Below are 23,402 nucleotides of genomic sequence, written 5' to 3' on the forward strand. Positions count from 1 at the left end.
TCGTGGATCAGTTGTTCCATCGTATTTTGGAATATCGGGCATTTTGAACTTCTTTGGAATTGGGAGGGGAGCATAACTTGGCTTCCAAGGTTGTTGTGAATATTTATCCATATCTATCCCTTTGATTATGGGTGGTACTCCAGGTATTTGCTCTATGCGGTCACTTTTCGCCTTGAGCTGTTTCTGCAATGTTAGTACTAAATTTTGTAAATTAGAATTGACTAAGTTACCTGGTTCTCCTTCTCGTGACTCGCTAGGGATTCCACTACTGCCTGAATTAGCAAGCCTAGAACGAAGGTTTTCCAAAGTGTTGTTATTTGGAGTGGGTGTGGGTGGTGTAATAGGTAACTGGCTGACAAAGGCCTCAAGAGCTTTATTGACGTTTTGAGAGATTAGCTTTTGCAAAGCTTCATTGATAGCTTCATCATTTTCAAATTGAGCGTTTCCATTTGTATGAGATCCATCAGGAGTGCCTTCTCGAGACCGTTGAGGGGAGCTTTGTGGAGAAGGGATTGGGGTGTGATCATCCTGTGGATTCTCCTGGAGTTGTTGGTTTCCTCGGTTTCCTTGGGTGTTGTCATTGATGTTAGACATAGTTGATGCAACAAAAAAGGTTAGGCTAAGAAAGAGTGGATTATCACATTCCCGGTAACGGAACCAATTTAACCAAAAAGTAGAACTTCGGTCAAAACTTTAATTTAGAAGAACTCGGGTTACTGATAATCAGAAATGAATAAGGGAAATTGATTTTGCTAACAATAAGATAGACAGAAGAAAACAAGTAAACCAGTATATTCAGATGATTTCTCGTGTCCTTACAAATGATCTATTCTCTCCTTTTTATAGCTATCTCAAAGATATACGTTTTGTCTTTGTCATAATAAGGCCATTATAGACAATTAAAGGCATTAAATGCTACGTTATATAATCATTGTAATTTAATACAGATTCTCTAACGTTTTTAGTATTTAATGCTTATTAAATACTGTATCTGTACTCTCTTGTGCTGTCAGATTCATTCTCCTTGATTTTTGGGTATAAATAGGTACGAGCGTTGAGTCTTTTGAATAACTGCTCGTGCCTCTACTTGTACCTTTGCTCGTATCTATTGCAACTAGTGCCTCTTTGCCAATCATCATTCTTTGACCAGCCTTTGTGTCATGACACGTCATCTTCCAATCACTTCAATATTTAAACTCAATTTTCCCAATACAGCTCGTACCCTAAAACTTGTTAGTTATAACCACCGGCCGGTGCATGTAAATGTCTACTATTCTTTTTAGCCTCTACTCGAATTAGTGGCGGTTCATGAAGTTCGATAATCATTTTTTTTTTCAAAAAAGAAAAGAGAAAAAAATCCCCCCCCCCCCCCAACCAGCTGTTATGTTCGTAGAAGCAAATTTTCTATCAAATCACACATTTCTATCATATCTTTATACCATGTTGTTTTTGTTATTTGTTTATGCCAGCAAATTAATTAACAAAAAATAATTGAGGTCGATTTTATGATCCATTACAAGTACATTTTTAATTACTAATTTTACGATACGCACGTTGCGCGTGTACCCTGTCTAAACAAATAATATTTTTTAAATAATTATGCAAATATTTTTACTAAAATTATGTTTGAGTTATCATAAATAAAAGTGTAAGTTTGTGAAATTGAGAAATATTAAGTATGCGTACCTAAATGAATGATGGGAAGAAATTGCTATATAAAAGTTATCATTGTTATACTAAAATATAAGCCAATATGCAAATATTGAAAATGTTTAAAACAAATTATACGATCATTATTTATAAAAAGAATATTTGTTCAAAATTTTTGTTGTTTGGGGGGTGGGGGGTAATTCCTAGTTTTTTATTTTTTAAATCTTAGATTTTCTATCATGAAATTTTAAAATAACTTTATTTAACTCCAAAATATATGTGAAAAAGGGACTCCTAAATCTAAAAGGACTTAAATTTGGGCGGAGGTTATAATGTGATTCCCATGTGTTATTATCCTTCTTTTATAAATTTATTATATTACATAGTTCAAATATGAAAGGATTTATGACACAAAATCTAGTTGATTTCAAATTCCTAAATATTAAAAAAATAATTAATTATTCTTTTCTAAATATTGAAAAATTAATTAAATGATTATTTTGTCTAGTGTGAAAGTAATTTTCAAAAGGTAAAAAAGACGAACGACATTTCGATAGGCCCTTCGTGCTTTTAATATAGTATAGATAAATATAGATATTACACAAGACCGATGAAAAAATAATGCATGATTAGATATAAGTAAAATTCATAAGATCTTAGCAATTTTTTCTAACTTGTAATAGTTGTAGGAAATTATTTTTCTGAATAAACTTAACTTATGAATAATGATATAACTTAAGACTTTTTAGAAGGTCATTCGCTAATACCTCATAAGTCTACAGAATTCATTTTTTGGTTATTGTTGTATGCATAATTTGTGAACAAAGAAACTTACAAAATTGCTAATTTGTGTAATTCTTTTCGTCTTCATTCTCCTAATTTTTTATTTATTACTTCTTACTTCTTAGTATATTTTCAAACTAGAACCATGGACCACATTACTGATGAGATGTGTATTTGATCATGTAACACCCAAGGCTTTAGACAGATTCCCACACACAAGAGGGATGCTGGGTGTGAGCACGTGATTTTTGTCTTACGCGACAATCGCTCCAAAATAATTAAAAAATAATAACAAATGGTCCTGCTGTACAAATTTGGATTTTACATGGCACTTTGTTAATTATTTATGATTTTTGCCCATTTTTATTAAAACAAAATACAAAATGTATGTGTCGTGCGTAATGTGAACCGTAATCCGATTGTTAAATGGGAGATCACAAAAATACGCATTTCTTTTGTCCTGATTTGTTGCCTTGTTTAATTTTACCTACTTTTAACATTTTATACGCGTGAAATAAATATGTTAAGTGTTAATTAATGGTGTCTAGTTTTATTTAATTAGGTTGTGTATTTAGGAAATTAGAAATAAAGAAAAAGAGGGTAAAAATTTGTTTTAAATGAATTTGGGCCGTGCCCATTTCAAAATCTGAAGCCCAAATGAACGGCCCAAGCCACCAGTCCGAACAGCCCACCCCCAGGCCACAAAACGACGTAGTTTAACACCAAAACTACGTCGTTTCAATGCCGATCCATCTCAACCATTCAAACCAAACTGATCCAACGGCCAAGATCTCACACCCCGTACCCACTAACAGACCCGACCCGTCTCACCCGGACCGACCCCAACCCTTTACCCTCGAAACGACACCGTTCCCCGTTAGTTGAAGGATCCTGGCCCTTCATCACGTCTCATCCAACGGCCAGGATCCACCTATCCACTAACTATATAAACCCATAACCTTACCCTGCCCCCCCCCTATCCGAACCCCAGCCTTAGGTCACCTTCGTCCTCATCCCTTTCCCCTCCAAAACCCTAGCCGCCCCTGTATTCTTCACCATGAAAGCCGGCGGCATGGACGCCGGTAACCCCACCCTTAACACCATAGAACCCCCTTGCCATCCTGAACATGGATCTGTTAACTACTTAACTCGAATCCCTTCCCACCTTCTCGAATCTTCGTTTGAAGATTCGAGTCGGAACTTGACTTACACCGTTTAACCCCATTTTCACACCAGACACTCTCCAGACCCCCCTCGTGACCAAACCATGCTTGGTTTGGTCCGAATCTGACCAGGGAAGCATGAATCCCAGATCTAATCTTTGGAACCTTAGGGTTCCTCGTCACTGGTCCGTATCTCGTTTAAACCAAGAGATTAAGGTCTAATGGACCTTAATCGAAGTGTTTCTCATCTGAGAAACACTTCGATTAAAGTCCGTTCAGCCTTAAGAAAGGTCTGTTCGAATCCAAGTTAAGGTTTTTGATTTTTTGGGATTTAAGGTGAGTTTTGTTTTGTTTTCTTTATTCTGTTAGTCCATGTTTGTTTAAAAGGCTGTTCATGTTGTTGTGAAATTTGTGTTTCGAATTTTACCGACTGTGTCCTGTCCACCTTGCCTGAACCTCTGTTGTTTGATTGAGTCCTTCTTCTACTTGTTCTGATAATGTGTATGTATGTATTTGTTGTGCAATTAGTTGAATTTCAAATTTGAACTGATTAACTGATTCCTCGAGTACAATTCTGCTTAGTCAGTACAATTCAAATCATGTGTTCGATACTGTTAAATGTCTGATTTTGGCTACGATTGTACATGTTATGATTAATATAGTCGAGTCGACATGTGTCATCAATTAGTTTCAGCTGCCTGAACAATAACAAATCGATTTACTTTTGATAAGCATGGCCTGAATCATTTAGGAACTGAGTTTAGTGCTTATAATTGTTAATTTGAATCAGAAATGTAAAAATCAATGTTCTGTTTAGTCACAGTTCTGAAATTGGAGGGCATGTGCACTTGTGCACAACATGTGCATTTTGTGCACAGCCTGTGCCCTGCCTAAGTGCTTTTTGAATTAAATAGTTTGATAGCATATGCTGTCAGACTACATCCTGCTGCCCATATTCTGCTTTAAGTTTCAGAAATAATAAACATTACTAAAAAGTTAAGCCTGCCAAGGGAATGTCATGGGGTTGTGCTCTTATTTAAATAGTGAGTGGAAACTGAAAAGGGGTAGCACATGGGAGGGTGTTCTGATGGTCTAAACAGGCTGTTAAAGGGTTGATTTGAAGCTGATAAAAGGGGGACAGATTTTGATATACCCGGACACAGATACAAGGGAGAAAGGATATAGAAAAATCAGGAACTGTTTTCTTCACATTGTTGTCTGGATTTCATTTGTTCTTCTACTTGTTCAATCGATTCTGATCCTTCCAAGTTTAAACTGAGCTCACTGGTTGTAGTTTGCATTGGTTTATTTCCTGAAGTTTGGTCTATCTGGGGTTTCTATTTCCACTGCCTTGTTTGTTACCTTCTGTTACTGCTGCTGTTTGGTGTTGCTCCTATTGTTACTCTGCTGACTTCTATTCTTCTTCAACTGTAAACACTTCCAGGTACACACTTCTGAAATTACTTGTTGTTGAAAGCTTGAAGCTTTGAAGCAGAAATAAAAGAAATGAATGTTGATTCCTTCACAATACCTATGTTCAAAACATGGCCATAGGTTGAATGGTAGTCGGCCTGCATTTGTTTAAGTTCGTTCCAACAGCAATTGCTCTGTATAAATTAACATACATTCTGTTTGAGATGAAATATTATATAGCATTGTTTATTAGATCAGGTGTGTTTTAATGTATATAATCATTGGGGTCTTGATTTAGTTATGACAGTATAACATAGAATCATGGAAAGCATCTGCATGTATTTTGTCTAGACCACTGAATTGTCCAAATCTGTTGTATTTGGTCCGGGACAAATGTACCCCAAACAAACTCTCATGCGGTCACATTAAGAGTTTGGCCATGTACGCCAACTCTCTTGTCAGATTACTTGATCCGATATAGGTTCGATATTGGGCTTCGGTATAGATTCACTGTTTCGAAATAATGTGATGACTTTTTGAGGAAAACTAGCAGGCGTTTTTAGTTCAATAAGTAGTAGTTTTCCTAATAAACAGCCAATTTCATTTATCAAGTCCAAATAGGCTAGTTTTAAAAATCAAACTTGGAGGTCGTCAACATGAGTTTAGTATATGTTATTAGTTTGCTTGCAATCTCACTTAGCAAATTAACAAGCGTATTCACTCGATGAAGACAAGGTATAAGGTAACTCTCACCTCATAAACAATCAATCAGGTAATCGAACAAAATTCGGATTCGGTAGACATAGTAAAAATTCAGTATGTACTTGTTTAAACAAGTAAGTTTGGCATCTTCCTTTTTTTATTTTTTAGAGACAAACGTAATAGAAATGTAGTCACTTTAGGATATCCTTCCAAAAAATGAGATGAGCCTCGCCAAATAAAAAATGCGAATTGCGGGGCCCTCAATAATTAACCATAAAAAATACTTAGAATTCGGGACAGGCCGTTTAGCGAATTTTACGGCCTTCCCCAAAGATAATAATAGGTTAGACTCTTTAGGCACGATTTAATTAAATTACATTCTTAAATTCGGGTGTGCATTGATGTGACCCAAATCCAAATCTCAACGAAGTCAAAATGTGTTGACGATCACGGGCGCATTGATTGTGACGTGGTTCGAGATGCATTTTCACGACGTTGCAATTCTATAAAAATAAATGATAATGATAAAAGCGGTTTAAACTTAATAAAAGCACGTAAGTCATAACATATATTTAAATCAGATATTTAGCCATTATAACAATTTAAGCAACCGTGCTAGAACCACGGGATTCGAGGGTGCCTAACACCTTCCCTCGGGTCAACAGAATTCCTTACTTAGAATTTCTGGTTCGCAGACTTCATTTGGAAAAGTCGAATATTTTCCTCGATTTGGGATTCAAGATAAACCGGTGACTTGGGACACCAAAAGCCAAACCTTTCCCAAGTGGCGACTCTGAATTAAATAAATAATCTCATTTCGAATATTGTCACTTAAATTGGAAAAACTCCCTCGCGCATTTAACCTTTTGGGGCGGGCGCGCAAATAGGAGGTGTGATAGCTCTGGCGACTCTGCTGGGGAACGAACCCAGAATCTCTGGTTCAGGGTTCAAGAATTCGGGCTTAGAATAATTATTATATTTGGCTTTATTATCTGATATTTATTACATGTTTTGACATAACGTGCTGCAATGTTTGTTTTTTACTGCTTTGATATTATCTGAACTGTATATAAACTGTGCCGAACCCTTCTCTCTTCACCTCCGGGGAGAAGCTCGCTGGTCGAGGCTCCCTATTCTGTTAGTGTCGATACCTGAAATAAGAAAGAGGACGGATAAGTTACGAAGCCGGACGGCCTTTTGGTTCCCGGTAAGTTGCCCCTCCTCGACTCGAGTTGTCCGCTCGGGTACACAGTCTAGAACATCTACCCAGGTTATAAACCTAGTATAACGAAACCTCATGCCGGATCCCTAGTAGGAACGCTTATCTGCATCATGTTGCATTTGACATAGGGGACTCAACACAGGGGTTGGGTCCGTCTAGGACAGGCAACCTGGAATGAAAAGACCATCCTGCTGCATCCCGTTTGTTGTGCGCATCTATTTGTTTCAGATCTGCATGTTGACCGGTTTCCGAAAAATTTTCAAAAAAAAGAATAGCAGGATAGGGAGATAATTACTTATTCTTTTGAAAAAAAAACCATGTCCGAGTGATGTCAAACCTAACCGGAATTTTCTAAGATATAAAAAAAAGCGTGCCTTTCAGTTTGACTATTCCTTTTAATCACTTTCAAAATCCAAAAAATATATAAATAAAAAATCAAAAAAGTTTTATTGTTTCATTTGTAGCACCGCTTTAAAAGATTTTCAAAATTTCAAAAAAGGAGGAAATTTAAAATGTATAAGTATTTCCTTGGTCTCTTTTCAAAAAAATAAATAATAAAATAAAATAAAAAAAATATAACAAAATTCCAGAAAAATAGTTATTCTTCTTTTCTTTAAAGGATTTTATTTTTTCTCCTATTTTGATCCGACCGAACTACGCGGGTCTGATTCTCACCGGATGTGAGATACGTAGGCAAACCTCATCAGTTCCGGCCCCAATTTTAAAATCAAAAAAAAATATATTTTCCTTTAGTTCTTTCTTTATAAATCTTTCTTTAGAAAATACAAAAAAAAAAAGAAATAAAAAATAATATAGAAGTTTTCTTTAAACTCAAATAAAAAATAGTCTCCTTCTTTCTGAAGTCTTTCATGTGAAATAATGAAATAAGAATTAAAAATCAGCAATAAAAATCCAAAAAAAATACTCTTTGCTTTTTAGTCTCTCTTTTGTAAAATGTTCAAAAAAAAAAATAGTCGAAAAATTGAATTCCAAAATATTAGGATTTTTCTTTAGAAGTACTTTTGTAAATAAATAAAACTCAGAAATTCCACCTCATTTTCTTAAAAGTCCCTCTTTCAAAATTGAAGTGACAACATCTTAAATCAAAAAATATGCATTCTTTCTTCCGTAGAAAAGGTGAAACAAATGGAAAAAAAAATCAACCAAACACATTTTCTTTTTCGTTTTTAAAAAATATATATATATAAAAAAACAAAAAAAAAAATCCCAAAGTTCAAGTCAAAAGCAAATAAATTTTTTAGAAGTCTTTCTTTAAAAAATAAAACAAAAATCAAAATAAAAAAAAATTCTCTTTTTTTAATAAAGCATTTCTTTCAAAAATTCCAAAAAAAAAGGGTTAGTCTAGTTACTCCATTTTCGATGCCCGAACTACGCGGGTTTGATTCTCACCGGATGTGAGATACGTAGGCAACCCTCATCGGGTTCAACCCCACCTTTTGCTAAAATAGCCAAAAATCAATAAATAAATAAAAACGTGTCAAATTTTAAATTTTGCCATAAATAAGTTGGGTGGTGTCCAACCTTCCCTTTTGCTAAAAATAGCCAAAAATATATGTCAAATTTTAAATCAGTCATAAATAAGTCGGGTGATGTTGTTTTGTCATAAATAGCCGAATGTTCCCGAAAGGGACGCCGGAAGGCTGACTTTGCATAAACAGCCACCTTTGGGTCATTTTTAAGGTTTGGTCCAGTTGACTCACACAGCCTTAAAATCTTCGTCACCGAGGCGTTGAAAGGCCGTGTTGGCAATATTGAGTTTTCTAATTTGAAAAACGATAAAAAGAGTCATAAATAAGTCAGGTGATGCTGTTTTGTCATAAATAGCCGAATGTTCCCGAAAGGGACGCCGGAAGGCTGACTTTGCATAAACAGCCACCTTTGGGTCTTGTTTAGTATTTTTTATCCAGTTGACCCACACAGCCTTAAAAACCTTCGCCCCGAGGCGCTGAAGGGCCGTGTTTGCAACACCAGGTTTTTATTGTAATTTGAAAAAAAAAACCAAAAAAAAACAAAGAGTCAGCGGTCGGGTGAATACCGTTTGAATTTTGTCATAATAAGCCGAGCCAGCTTCGGTCGCGTCTTAAACCGTTCTTGCCGAAGTAGCCTTAGAGTATCTTTCAGTTGTCGAAAGGTTATTTTCGTAAAAGAACGGACAAGTTTGTAAAATGATCCTCCCCGGCCTCAAAATTCATGTGAAATTTGGAAGGGGCCACGTTTGCAAAAAATAACCGTTCGGTTGCATTTTGTGAGTGTTGAAACCCAATTTTTATTATGAAGAAAAAAAATGTTTCATTACTTTTACCTTTCATTTGGCCCGAACTACGCAAGATCTGATTCATGCGGGGTCATGATACGTAGGCAATCTCCATCGGATTCGATCATAGCTATAAAATAAATTGAAAAAAAAACAAACTGAAAGAAAAGGAAAAAGAAAATCGAGTGAAAAAGAAAATAGAAAAAAAAAGAAAAAGAAAAAAAGAGTGCAAAAAAAAATAAAAGAGCGGCAAAACAAGATCAAGAGTGACTAAAGAGAGGCAAGAATAAAAGAAAAGAGGTACATAGTAAAGAGGGCTAGTTTAGGATCGGGATGAAACATGCAACCCGTTCAAACACATGGTAAAAGCATTTAACTGTTTAGGTGCATTGCATCCCATCATGCGATTTCCTATATGTTAAATGCTTCAAAACTAACAAGGTTGTGTGTGAGTAAATTAGCCAGGTTCTGTTCAGGTGATTGGTTTTGTTGGTATGCAGTGATGAGCAACCCTGCACGCGGCCACAACATTATACACAAAACTGAGCTCCACCTCCCAGAAACGCCCATCCTTACCAAGCTCCATATAATCCCCCAATCAAATGTTCATCAGTACAATCCTCACCCAAGAGAGTCTTTCAAAAGGAATCAGTTCACCTCTATTGGTGAATCATACTCAGGCTTGTTCCTAAAGCTAGTCAGGCGAAGTCTGCTGCAGCCAGTGGCCCCAAATCGGCCAAACACCGAGTCCCCCTCCCCGCATCGAGCTGATACTAGATGTGAATACCACTCTGGAGCAGTGGGGCACGATACAAAGGACTGTTGGTCATTAGACCCTCAAAATAGCAGTTGAGGACTTGATTGAAGCTGAAAGAATCGTTCACCGGGACGAAAAGGTTCCTAATATGATGAACATTCCCCTGCCTACTCTCACAAATGGGCCAATAGATGGAATGATATGTGAAGATGAGGAATTTGATCCAGCACTGAAGGCTATTGCAGCCATTGCCGAGACAGAAGAAAAGCCAAAAAACGATTGTCAAGCTTGAAAGTTCCCCATCAGACGGGAGTCTCGGTAGCCAGTCTTGCTATCCTTTTTGCATCTGGATTGTCTCAGGGTGTGATCCAGATGTTTTACTTTATTGTCTTACTTTCCAATGTAAACCCTTCTATCTTCAAAAAATAAAAACAAAAAAAATATCATCAAAAAAAAAATCAAAAAAAAATCAAAAAAAGAAAATCAAATGAAATTGATATTTCATTTTCCCGGAATGTCTCTTTTCTTAAATCTTGTCAATTTTCTCATTCTCTTTTAGTTATGTTAAATGCAGATTTCAATAATATGACATGCTTGCGGACTTCATGCCCGGATCTTAAAACTCTGTCAGACCTCGAAATAATGAATCAAGAATTGGGTCACCATGAAGAATAGCTTAAGGAAACAAGACAAAGAGTTGGAACAACTGAAGGAAAATTGATTCCCGAAATTGGAAAGGTCCATACATTACAACAAGAGTACTGCCAGAAAGAGTGCGTTGTACTTGGGACACATCAAAGGAAATGTCCTTGAAATAACTGTCAATGCAAATGCAGTCAAAAGGTACTATGTTTGATCCTTTATATAATAAAATCTTTTCCGGTTGAGAAGATGAAGGCTTTCATTCTCGCTACCCAAACACTATCAACCCTTTGCAAAACCCATTTGAGCTGGTCACTCTTCTTTGATTACCCTCTTTGGAACCAAAAAAATATTATTGAAAATAAAATGAAAAAAAATTGAAATGAAAAAGAAAAATGAAAAAAAGAAGAAGAAAGAATTGGAAAAATAAGAAAATATATATACAAAAAAGCAAATCGGGAAAAAAAAGAGTGCAAAAAAATAAAAGAGCCTGAACTACGTTTGACTTGATTCCGAAAGGATACGTAGGCAACCTCTTCTTGGGGTTCAGTCACACCAAAACAAAAATCCAAGAAGTCCCCCAAAAGTGAAACTGGGGCAGAAGGTATAACGATTCAGCAATAATCCCGCCCAAAAGGTTCCAAAGTTGTAGTTCAATCCAAATTCTTTTCACCCCAAACCTTGTTCAAGTCCTTCTAATCAATCGGCAAAGCGGTTCAAAATGGGAGGATGGATTTATTTGGGTCTGATACAACAAAATGAGAAGAATAAAATGAGAGAGTCTTATTGGTGAAAACCCACACGGGCACTGTAAGGCGACGGTAAGCAGAGAAAATCAAAATGAGAAGTCTTGTTAATGCAAACCCACACGAGCACTATAAGGAGATGGCAAGAAATAAAATGAAAAATGCCAGCTCGTGAAAACCCACAAAGGGCGCCCGTGATCGAAAACAAGATCCTCACAGCCATCAGCATCAATAGAGTCCTGGCAAGGTTCCTCGGTATTCAAGGCAAAGTTGTGATGAATTTTTGAGAGTCGGACGGTTTACACAGATCATGCATCCAGTCCAAAAGGCATGTCATGTTCATTGAAGTCCGCATGTACTCCAGATAAGTCCTTCTCTCCTTTGCCCGAAAGGGACACTTCTAGTTTTTAAACTCTTTCTCCATTCAATTATTTGTTTCTCATTGAATCCCTTTTGGTCTAACACTGTTCCAAAACCAAGACAAAGAAAGATTGGCAAGACTGATTTACAGTGTGAGCACGTGATTTTTGTTTCGCACGACAATCGCTCCAAAAAGAAATAAAAAAAATAATAATTGGCCCTGCTGCACAATTTTTGGATTTCTGTGCGACACCTTGTTGATTTGTTTGTGACTTCGGCCCGTTTTTATTTATTTACTTTATTAAAACAAAATTTAAAAAAAATATGTGTCCTGCATAATTCGAACCGTAATCCGGTCGTTAAATAGAAAATCATGAATAGGCATCTTCGTCCGTGATTTTATTTTGTTTGACTTTACCTGTTTTGAAATATTTTAGTGTGTGTGCAAATAATTGTATTGAGTGTGTATTTAATTTTAATTTGATTTTTTGGCTTAGTTTTGTTTTAAAATAAATAAGAAAAAAAAGAGAAAAAGAAATAAATAAAAAAAAAAAAAAGAGGACCCCTTCCCTTCCGGACTTGGGCCAATTTTAACCAAATTGGCCCAAACGAACAGCCCAAAACCCAGGCCTGCCCGGTCCAGACCACCTGATGCCCAGAGAATCCAAACGACGTCGTTTTGGTACAGGTTGATCTGGGCCGTTGATCTCAAATTGATCAACGGCCAAGATCAATTCCCCATAACCCACCAATAAACCCGACCCGTCTCACCCGGACTGACCCCAACCCTCAACCCTCAAAACGACACCGTTCCATTTAAGCCTTCAGATCCAGACCGTAGATCTAGATTGATCTAACGGTCGAGGTTCACCCACCCACTAACTATATAAACCCTTCACCATACCCTGCCCCCCTAGCCAACACCCCCGCCTTCGTCTTCACCAAACCCATCCCCTTCAAACCCTAGCCGCCCCTGCACACCTTCACCAGAAACCCGGCGGCCTGAACGCCGGTGACCTCCACCTGAACACCATAGAACCCCCTCACCACCCTGAACATAGACCTGTTAACCGTTTGGTTCGAATCACCCCCCAGGTCCTCGAATCTTCATTTGAAGATTCGAGTCAAAACCCGATCTACACCAACCAACCCCAGCTTCATACCAGACACTCCCCGGACCCTCATCGTGACTAAACCATACTTGGTTTGGTCCGAATCTAACTAGGGAAGCACGAATATTAGATATGAGTTTTGAAACCACAAGGTCCCTCGTCACTGGTTCAAACCGGTTCAAACCAAAGAGGTTAAGGTCTGATGGACTTTAATCAAAGTGTTTCTCATTTGAGAAACCCTTCGATTAAAGTCCGTTCAGCCTTAAGAAAGTTTGTCCGAATCCGAGTTTGAGGTTTTGATTTTTCAAGGTTTAAGGTGAGTTTCTTTCCTTCCTTTATTTGTTTTAGTCCGTGTGATTGTTTTAAAAGTCTGTTCATATTCGTTTTAATTTTATCAACTTTTGTTTGTCCACTTTGTTCGAACCTCTGTGTTTGTCTGAATCCCTCCCCTCCTATTTTGATAAGGCATGTGTATTGGTTGTATTCCAAATTTGTACTGACTAACTAATTCCTCGAAGTACAATTCTGTTTTAATCAGTATAAGTCGAGTCATGTGTCCCATACTTCTGAATGTCTAATTTTGGCTACGATTGTGTATGTTAATGCTAATATAGTCGAGTCGACATGAGTCGTCAATTAGTTTCAACTGTCTGAGCATAGTAAATCGATTTGCTTCAGTTGAACATTTGTTGAACCAATTAAAAACCAATTTTGCTTACTTATAGATTGTTTGAATTGATCAGTTAATGTAAAAAGGATTGTTTATGTTTAAATTGGAAGGCATGTGCACTCGCGCACAGCATGTGCATTGGTGCACCTCATGTGCCTTGTGCACAGCCTGTTTTTCTGCATTAAGAAGGCTTTTAAGTTTTAAACATACCTTACTTTAAGTTTAAAAAATGTTAAACCTTTTAAAAGTAGGTCTGCCAGGGAATGTTGATGGGGTTTAATACTTGATTAGCTAAAGTTGGAATTGAAATGGAAGGCACATGGGAGGGGTACTGGGGTATTCTGAAAATAGGCTGTTAAAAGAGATAGTGTTGAGGCCTATAAAAGGAGGAGAACCTGGGAGATTAAAAGGAGATAGACAGAATCAGAGGAGAGAGAGAATCAGAACTGAAAAAGAAAAATACACACACTGTGAGGAGTTTTGAAGGAGAGAGCTGATAGAGATAAACAGAAAAAGCATATAGAGATAGAGAGAGACACTGAGAGGGCATATCTGAGAGTTTCAATTTCTGAAAACAGGAACTGGAAGGGATTTCTTTTAGTAACTTCAGTAAAATTTCAAAACTGAAGATTGGTCTTAGAACTTGAAAAGAAAGGAGATAGGGAAAGAGATATCACAAAATCAGGAATTGTCTTTCTTCTTACTGTTTGTTCGATTCACATTTTGTTCAAACTGTCCAAGTTAGTCCTGTTTTCCTTCAAGTGTTAGTTAAGTCTATTGTTGGATTTGTGTTGTTGGCTTCTCCTGAAGTTGGATTGCTTGATTTTCTGACTCCGTTACTACTGGGAATCTGTCTCATTCTGCCCCTCCTCCATTGGCTTTACTGGCCTCTTGCACTGGGATTTCTGTTCTATTTGGTACCTACTGTTATTGCTGTTGTTTGGTATCGCTTCTATTGCCCTACTGACCCCTTGCTTCTCCTGTTGTATCCAATATCCAGGTACATACTAAGACTCGCATTTGATGTAACAATGAAAGCATGAATCAAAAGATTTGAAGGAGTTATAATCACCTGTTGTATTGCTTACGAATTGCTTTTTTTTTTTTTTATGTTGTTAAGATATGCAGTTTCTTGGTCTGTTAGCCTAATAGAGACACATTAGTAAGGTTGTACTTGATTAAAGTTTATGCCCATCTGGAGTTGTGACATTTTATTCGTTTGGTAGTATATAAGATGTAAATACAATCCGTGAAATTTGCAGCCATTTAGTACAATTGCTAACTCAAACTCGCTCTTTCAGCATGTTTCGAATATGTAAGGGCAAATGATTGTTTAGATTTAGTTAAAGACAATACAGTTTTAAAACTCTTGAGTTTCGGTTTTTCATGAAGCAGTTTATAGGATGAGTTTCAAATACCATTAGTCGCATTTCCTAATAAGCAATTTTAATTAATCTTGTCTGAATAAGTTAAAGTTAGGGAGCTCTTGTAACAGTCGTAGCATTTCGTCAATCTCATATACTTTTCTTTTATCAAGTTCAAAGCATGTTTTCATGAGGTACCATGTTTCTTCATTCCGTAAATAATTAATCGGATGATTAGCTAAAATCTGGATTCGGCAAAAGCATATAGTTAAATTAGCATATACCTTTTCTTCTAGTTTTAGAGACAAATGCATTAGAAATGTAGCCACTTTAGGACATCCTTTCTAAAATAGAGATAAGCCTCGCCAAATAAAGATGCAAATTTGCGGGGCCCTCAATAAATAACCATGATAATTATTTAGAATTCAGGATAGGCCATTTAATAAATTTCATGGCCTTCTACAAAATAATAACGCGTTAGACTCTTTAGGCGCGGCTTAATTAAATCATATTCTTAAATTTAGGTGCACATTGATGTGACCCAAATCCAAATCTCAACGAAGTCCAAATGTGTCGACGATCACGGGTGCATTGATTGTGACGTGGTTCGAGATGCATTTTCACAACGTTGCAATTCTATACAAAATAAATGATAATAATAAAAGCGGTTTAAACTTAATAAAAGCACATAAGTCACAACATGTATTTAAATCAGATATCTAGCCATTATAACAATTTAAGCGACCGTGCTAGAACCACGGGATTCGAGGGTGCCTAACACCTTCCCTCGGGTCAACATAATTCCTTACTTAGAATTTCTGGTTCGCAGACTTCATTTGGAAAAGTCGAAAATTTCCTCGATTTGGGATTCAAGATAAACCGGTGACTTGGGACACCAAAAGCCAAACCTTTTCCAAGTGGCGACTCTGAATTAAATAAATAATCCCATTTCGAATATTGTCACTTAAATTGGAAAAACTCCCTCGCGCATTTTAAACCCTTCGGGGCGGGGCGCGCAAAAAGGAGGTGTGACAGCTCTGGCGACTCTGCTGGGGAATATTGACCCAGAACCACTGGTTCAGGGTTCAAGAATTCGAGCTTAGAATAATTGTTATATTTGGCTTTATTATCTGATCTTTATTACATGTTTTGCTTAAAAGTGCTAAATGTTGTCTTTTACCGCTTTTGATATTATCTGAACTGTATATAAACTGTGCCGAAACCCTTCTTTTCTTACCTCCGGGGAGAAGCTCACTGGTCGAGACTCCCTATTCTGTTAATGTCAATACTTGAAATAAGAAAGAGGTCGGACAAGTTACAAAGCCGGACGATCTCGCGGGTCCCCGGTACGTAGCCCCCTCTTCGACTCGAGTTGTCCGCTCGGGTACACAGTCTAGAACAAATACCAAGGTTTAAACCTAGTATAACGAAACTTCATGCCGGATCCCTAGTAGGAACGCTTATTTGCATCATATTGCATTTGACTTAGGGGACTCAACACAGGGGTTGGGTCCGTCTAGGACAGGCAACCTGAAATGGAAAAGACCATCATGCTGCATTCCTATCTGTGTTGTGCATTTATTTTCTTCGGTTCCGCATGTCGACCGGTTCTTAAAAAAAAAGGGAAAATCGCAGCATAGGGGAGATAATTACTTATTTTTGGAAAATAAAACCAATGTCCAAGTAGTGTCAAAACCTCGCCGGAATTTTTCTAAAAAAAAAAAAAAAACTGTTTTGTTTATTGAGAGTTGTTAAAAAAAATATATATAAAATTTTTTTCTTTTATCACTTTCAAAAATCAAAAAAAAAAAAGAAGAAAAGGTATTTATTTTAAAAGTAAAAAAAAACAAAAAAAAATCGAAAATTCATAATTTAAAAATGTGTTGTTTCTTTTGTAGTACCCCTTTTACGAATTCAGACTAACAGTCCAAATTTTTTCTAAAAAAAATAAAATAAAAAATATAAAAAAAAATAGTTCCTTTAATCTTTCTCTTTTCAAAAACAAAAAATATAAAAATACGTATTCCTGATTTCTAGGTTTATTCGATTTTTCCTATTTTTACGATATTCCCGAACTACGCCGGTTTGATTCTCACCGGATGTGAGATACGTAGGCAACCCTCGTCGGGTTCAACCCCCATTTTGCTAAAATAGCCAAAATCAAAAAAAAAATATGCTTCAAATTTTTAAAGAGTCATAAATAAGTCAGGTGATGTTGTTTTGTCGTAAATAGCCGAATGTTCCCGAAAGGGACGCCGGAAGGCTAACTTTGCATAAACAGCCACCTTTGGGTCATTTTTAAGGTTTAGTCCAGTTGACCCACACAACCTTAAAATCTTCGTCCCTTAGGCGTTGAAAGGTCGTGTTAGCAATATTAAGTTTCCTAATTTTTTTTAAAAAAAAAACGATAAAAAAAAAAGTCGTAAATGAATAGGGTGACGCTGTTTTATAGCCGAATGTTCCCGAAAGGGACGCCGGAAGGCTGACTTTGCGTAAATAGCCACTTTTGGGTTTTGTTTAGCATTTTTAGACCCACACAGCCTTAACATCTTCGTCCCCGAAGTGCTTAAAGGCCGTGTTCAAAGCTTGGTCCCCTCTGTAAAATATTTTGAGTCAGTCATTTTTGTTAAAATCACCTTAATAAATGTGCAGGATGAGCACGATGCAAAATGAACATTTTTCAATAATGACCAAAATCCCTGTCGAGTTACGGCTATGGTGGAATGATCTAGGTGTTGAAGGGCAAAATGAGGTTAAGAAATATCTGAAAGGTCTTGTGGGTCTGTTGGAAATCCAGCCTCGGGGAGATATCATAAGAGCTTTGGTTACCTATTGGGACCCGGCGCACAATGTTTTCCATTTCTCTGACTTTGAGCTCACCCCAACTTTGGAAGAAATGGCCGGATACATCGGGAATACTGAACTTCCGTTGAGGGAAAAATACTTGGTCGCCCCAAGAGTCGTCACGGCACATCGATTCCTAGATTCATTGAAGATACCCAGAACAGTCCACAACCCGGATCTAGCAGCCGGATTCTGTACTCCATGCTTCATATATGATAGGTACGGTCATGAGGGGGGATTCAATAATCCAATCAACAAACTGTGCAGCAAAGGAATTCGTCAGAAGTGGGACGAGCACAGACGGGTAGCATTCATGATGATGTTCCTGGGCCTTCTGGTATTTCCAAGGAAAGATGGAAACATTGATCTGAAGATATCCGGGGTCGTCAGCACTTTACTCACGCAAAGAGACAGTACTCTCGCGCCGATGGTGGTATCTGACATCTTTCGAGCTCTTACAGTTTGTAAAGCCGGGGGAAATTTCTTCGAAGGTTGTAACTTGCTCCTACAGCTATGGATGACCGAGCACCTCTGCCATCATTCCGAGATTTTGAGCCATGGTTCCCCGGAAAAGACCCGCATAGAAGAATCTTACACAAGAACCAAAGGGATCATTTTGCCCAAAGGAGTCCTGGCATGGACCTCGTTCTTTCAAACTCTTACTGCCAGCCAAATACAATGGACGTTGGGATGGTTGCCTGTTGATGAGATCTTATATATGTCAGCGGCTAAAACTCATTTCTTGCTGATGGGGCTTAAGAGCATTCAACCTTACGCACCCGGCCGAGTTTTGAGACAGTTCGGAAGATGCCAGACAGTACCTCATGAGGAAGATCTTAGCACTCAAGCAGTCGAGATAAGTCCTAACGGACAATTCCCAGAAGCAAAGATTCGCCAAATCTGGAATGAGGGCCAATATCTGAAATCAGATACTTGCGTGCGGGATCGAGCCAAAGGAGAAACGGCGCCAGGTTACCTTGCATGGTATAGAAGGGAACTCGAGCATGAAAGGCCAGCTAAGAGGCCCCACATCCGGGATTTCACCGAGTCATCGCAAAGGCATTGGGATTGGTTAGCAAAGGAAAAAGGTTATTGTGCCGAAATCAGCAGATTAAAGCAACAAGTAGAAGGCATGAGATACGAGCACGACGTGCAAATTGCCATCGATCTGGGGGAGCGGAACAAGTTAATTCAAGAAAATAAAATGCTCAGAGCCCAGATCAAACAAATAAGATTGGATGCAGATAGACAACCAAGGCGTCGATCGGACGAGCAACTGATAAAAGGGCTAAAAGGTGAAATCAGGGAATGGCGAGATGGTTTGGAGAAATCTGAAAACATCATAGCAGAGCTCAGGGCACAGTGGGATACAAGAGCAGATAAGCATCGCAGATACCTGAATCAATTGGAAGGTGACCACGAGAAGACTGTTGCTAAAATAAAGAGAGAGATGGCAACACTTGAGATCAAAGCAGCTAGTCAGGCCAAGGATTTCCAAATTAAGAGCAGATACTGGTACGACTCTATAGCCCAGATGAAGTCGGAGATACGGCAATTGAAGCATCAGCATGTACAAGATACTCAAGTCTTCAAGATATGCAGCGATCAGATAAGGCACCTACTCATAGAGAAGAAGCAAACCAGAGATAGGATCAAGGCCATTGCCCATGCCGTCACCAGACGATGTCTACGATGTGAGAACATGTCCAGCACTACCGTCCTCTCGGCAGTAATGGGTTATGTCAAGCAGACTATGCACGAGCTGGAGCAACTTGAGAGGGATCTCACGCCTAGGACCGCGGCGAGGCCGAACGATGCCCCGCGGAAACCAATTTTTAAAACCATAATGCATTCATAGGTCAAATTTGTATTTTAGCATCTTCCGCCTGTTTTTTTTTTTCATCAAGGTGATTTTCAGTCTATTTTGAGTCTAGGTTCATTTTCCAAGTTTGCTCTTTCTTTTGCAAAATGTAGCTTGTAATAGAACGTTTCAACAATAAAGAGGTTGTTTCTTTTACGCCCATTTGTGTTTTTTGAACTACGTAATGATCTGATTCACGTAGGCATCGTGATGCGTAGGCAATCCTCATCGGATCCGGTCGCATTTCTTTTACTACAAAAATAAAAAAATATATATATATATATATAATAAATAAAATAAAAGGAAAACAAAAGAGAAAAAGAAAAGAAAAGAAAAAAAAGGGGAAAAAACTAATAAGAGAAAAATGCCGGAATGACGCATGCTCTCGTAGCAAACATATAGTAATCCACTTAACTGTATAGGTGCATCATGTCCAACGTGAGATTAACTGTCTATTATTTGCTGCAAAATTAACCGTGCGTTTGTCATTGAGCATTTTTTTTCCAGGGTTTTTGAAAAGACGGTTGGTTTGGTGAAAGTCTGGCCTCGCACTCATACTTCACGAGGTCAAGGAGAGGTGTTCAACTACCTGTTGTTAGGACCAGAAGCAGTACTCACACTTACTTCACCAGGTCAAAAGGAAGTGTGGAAATGTCTTCGGAAATTCCATTGCAAACAGTCCCCGTCTCTGAGGAAAGCTCAATCTCAGCCGTCCTCACACCTGAATCCGCAACTGCGGAGGAAAATAGAATCCTACGGCTCCGCATGTTGGAAATGCTAGACGACTGGAACAATGGGAAAGAGCCGCCAAGTGTCGTCCCCGGATTCCCTGAATTATTCTCCAGGTCAAGTGGAACGTCCAATGTCCCCATAAATTATCCTGCTACTCCATTTGGGTACCCAGCCACCTCCGCCTTCTCTGCTGGATCACCTTCTGAGCCTCATCCCCGAATGTCGGCCACTGATGCAAGCATGAACATCTTTACTGCATCGCCTTGCCCGGTTACGGCACAACCTACCACATACAAGCCAAGCTTTGACTCATCATCTTTTACATTCCAAGCCCCATCGTTCTCAATGGAACCAACTAGGTTCGCTACCAATATTAATCCTTTACCGCCTCAGTGCGAGCTTGCACCCGGGCAGGATCAGAACCCCAGATTTGCAGAGCAAAATGAGATTGCCAAAAGGATGAAGAGCCTTGAACAAAGTCTGAAGAATATGCAAGGATTGAGCGGACAAAAGAGCGTCTCTTACGCTGACCTGTGCATGTTTCCTCACGTGCACCTGCCGACGGGTTTCAAGACCCCAAAGTTTGAGAAATACGATGGTCACGGTGACCCCATTGCACATCTTAAGAAATACTGCAACCAATTGCGGGGAGCCGGCGGAAAAGAAGAACTGCTAATGGCATACTTTGGGGAAAGTCTAGTAGGGATAGCTTCGGAATGGTATATGGATCAGGAAATGTCCCGATGGCATATATGGGATGATCTCGCCAGAGATTTTGTAAAACAATTCCAATATAACATCGACATTGCGCCAGACCGAAACTCTCTGTCGAATTTGAAGAAGAAGCCTTCGGAAAGCTTTAGAGAGTATGCTATTAAGTGGCGTGAACAGGCATCGAGAGTGAAGCCTCCCATGGATGAAGTGGAAATGGTCACTACCTTTCTCCAGGCTCAAGAGTCTGACTATTTCCAAAACATGATGTCGGCCATGGGTAAGCCATTCGCGGAAGCGATCAAGATTGGAGAGATGGTGGAAAATGGGTTGAAAACGGGAAGGATTTTGAGTCAAGCAGCCATAAGGGCAACCTCTCAGGCTGTCCAAAGCGGGTCTGGAGGAACAACAAGGGGGAAGAAGAAAGAAGAAACGACTATGGCAGCCTCTGAAGCAAGGGAGTATCGTCATCCCAGGCCCCATTTTCCGGAAAGAGCCCCACAACATTACTACCCCCACTCAAATTTGGCATATGCTCATCAACCTTATATGGTCATGAATGCCCAACCTTATAACCATCCACCACAACAAGCCAACCGAGGCCCAGCTCCACCTCCCAGAAATCAGCCTCCTTACCGCAACCATTATAACCCACAACCCCCGCAGAATAACTACCGCCCCCAGGAGCCACCTCGACGGCGGACTTTCACGCCCATCGGTGAACAATACTCTACTTTGTTCCTTAAGCTAGTCCAATTGGGTTTCTTGCAACCAATCCCTCAAACAAGGCAAAACCCGACATCTCCTTCTTACAAAGCCGGAGTCAGATGCGCCTATCATTCAGGGGACGAGGGACACGATATAAACGACTGCTGGTCATTGAAAAGAGTGGTCGAAAATTTGATCGAGCAAGGGAAAATAGTGCTAAGGGACGAGGAAGTCCCGAACGTAACTAACAATCCATTACCTGCTCACAATAATGGGCTGCTGATCGGAATGATTTGTGAAGACAAAGAGTTCGATCCTGCTTTGAAAGCTATAATCGCCATTGTCGACACGGGGAAGAGGCCCGAAATGGACCAGAAACCAGAAATGGGGGAAGTGGTCAAGGCTATAAAGAACAAGCCTGAAAAGAAGGTAGAGAAGAAAGTGGTACCTGTAAAAAATGAAGTTCTTTACATACCACGAGGTCGAGCTGAGAAGGCGCAGAACTTCGGGATCAAAAAGACAAAACCTATGTACGTGCCAAAAGGGGCCTATGTGGTCCGGGGGACGATTCAACCACCTCGGCTGAATGAGCCAGTGGTTATCGGACGCGTGCCACAAAAGCCAATGACCAACCCGTCCATAGTGCCGTGGAATTATCAAAAGACTTTGGTGATGTACAAAGGAAAAGAGGTCATGGGAGAACTTCCAGAAAATACTTTCATTGGAGGGTACTCAAATACCCAAGAACTGAACAACGCCACACAAAGGTGCTTTCCTCCAAAGAAGCCTGTGAGTGTTGAAGAGGCGGAAGTGTTCTTCCAACAAATGAAGATGCCGGATTACGAAGTGATAGATCAGCTGCGCAAGCACCCTGAGCAGGTGTCCATGCTATCATTATTGATAAGGTCGGCCGAGCATCAAAAGATCTTACTGAAGACCTTGAATGAGGCATATGTGCCGGTTGAAACCTCGGTTGAGCAATTAGAGCGGATGACAGAAAGATTCTTCGCCGTCAACCAAATCTCCTTCAGCAAGAACGATCTACCCCCGGAAGGAGCAGCACACAACAAGGCTTTGCATTTAACAGTCAAATACGAGGACTACTATGTCAAGCGGGTAATGTTGGATGGAGGTTCAGGCGTTGACATTTGCCCGCTCTCCACGCTACAGAGAATGGAAATTGGGACCGGAAGAATCCGACCCAACAATGTCTGCGTAAGAGCTTTCGACGGCATCAAGAGAGATATCATGGGAGAAATAGACCTGTTGTTGGTCATAGGACCAGTCGAATTTCGAGTAACCTTCCAGGTGATCGACATGGACACATCCTACAATTTTCTCCTTGGCAGACCTTGGATCCATGCGGCAGGAGCTGTGCCTTCCACTCTTCACCAGATGGTGAAGTTCGAGTACGAAGACCAAGAGATCGTGGTCCATGGGGAAGACGAACACGCCATTTATCGGGACCCATCCATCCCGTATCTTGAACCAAGAGAAGGGAGCGAACATACGGTCTATCAAGCTTTCGAGGTGGTACTGGCAGAGCAGCACGAAGAGGGAGTACCTTGCCCCCAGCCTTTCTTGTCTAACGCTTCGGTCATGGTGGCCAAAGAGATGATCCGACACGGATTTAGGCCAGGGAAGGGACTTGGACGAACCCTTCAGGGAATAACAGAACCCATTACTT

The sequence above is a fragment of the Nicotiana tabacum genome, chromosome 8, assembly GCF_000715075.1.
Source record: "Nicotiana tabacum cultivar K326 chromosome 8, ASM71507v2, whole genome shotgun sequence".
Lineage (NCBI taxonomy): Eukaryota > Viridiplantae > Streptophyta > Magnoliopsida > Solanales > Solanaceae > Nicotiana > Nicotiana tabacum.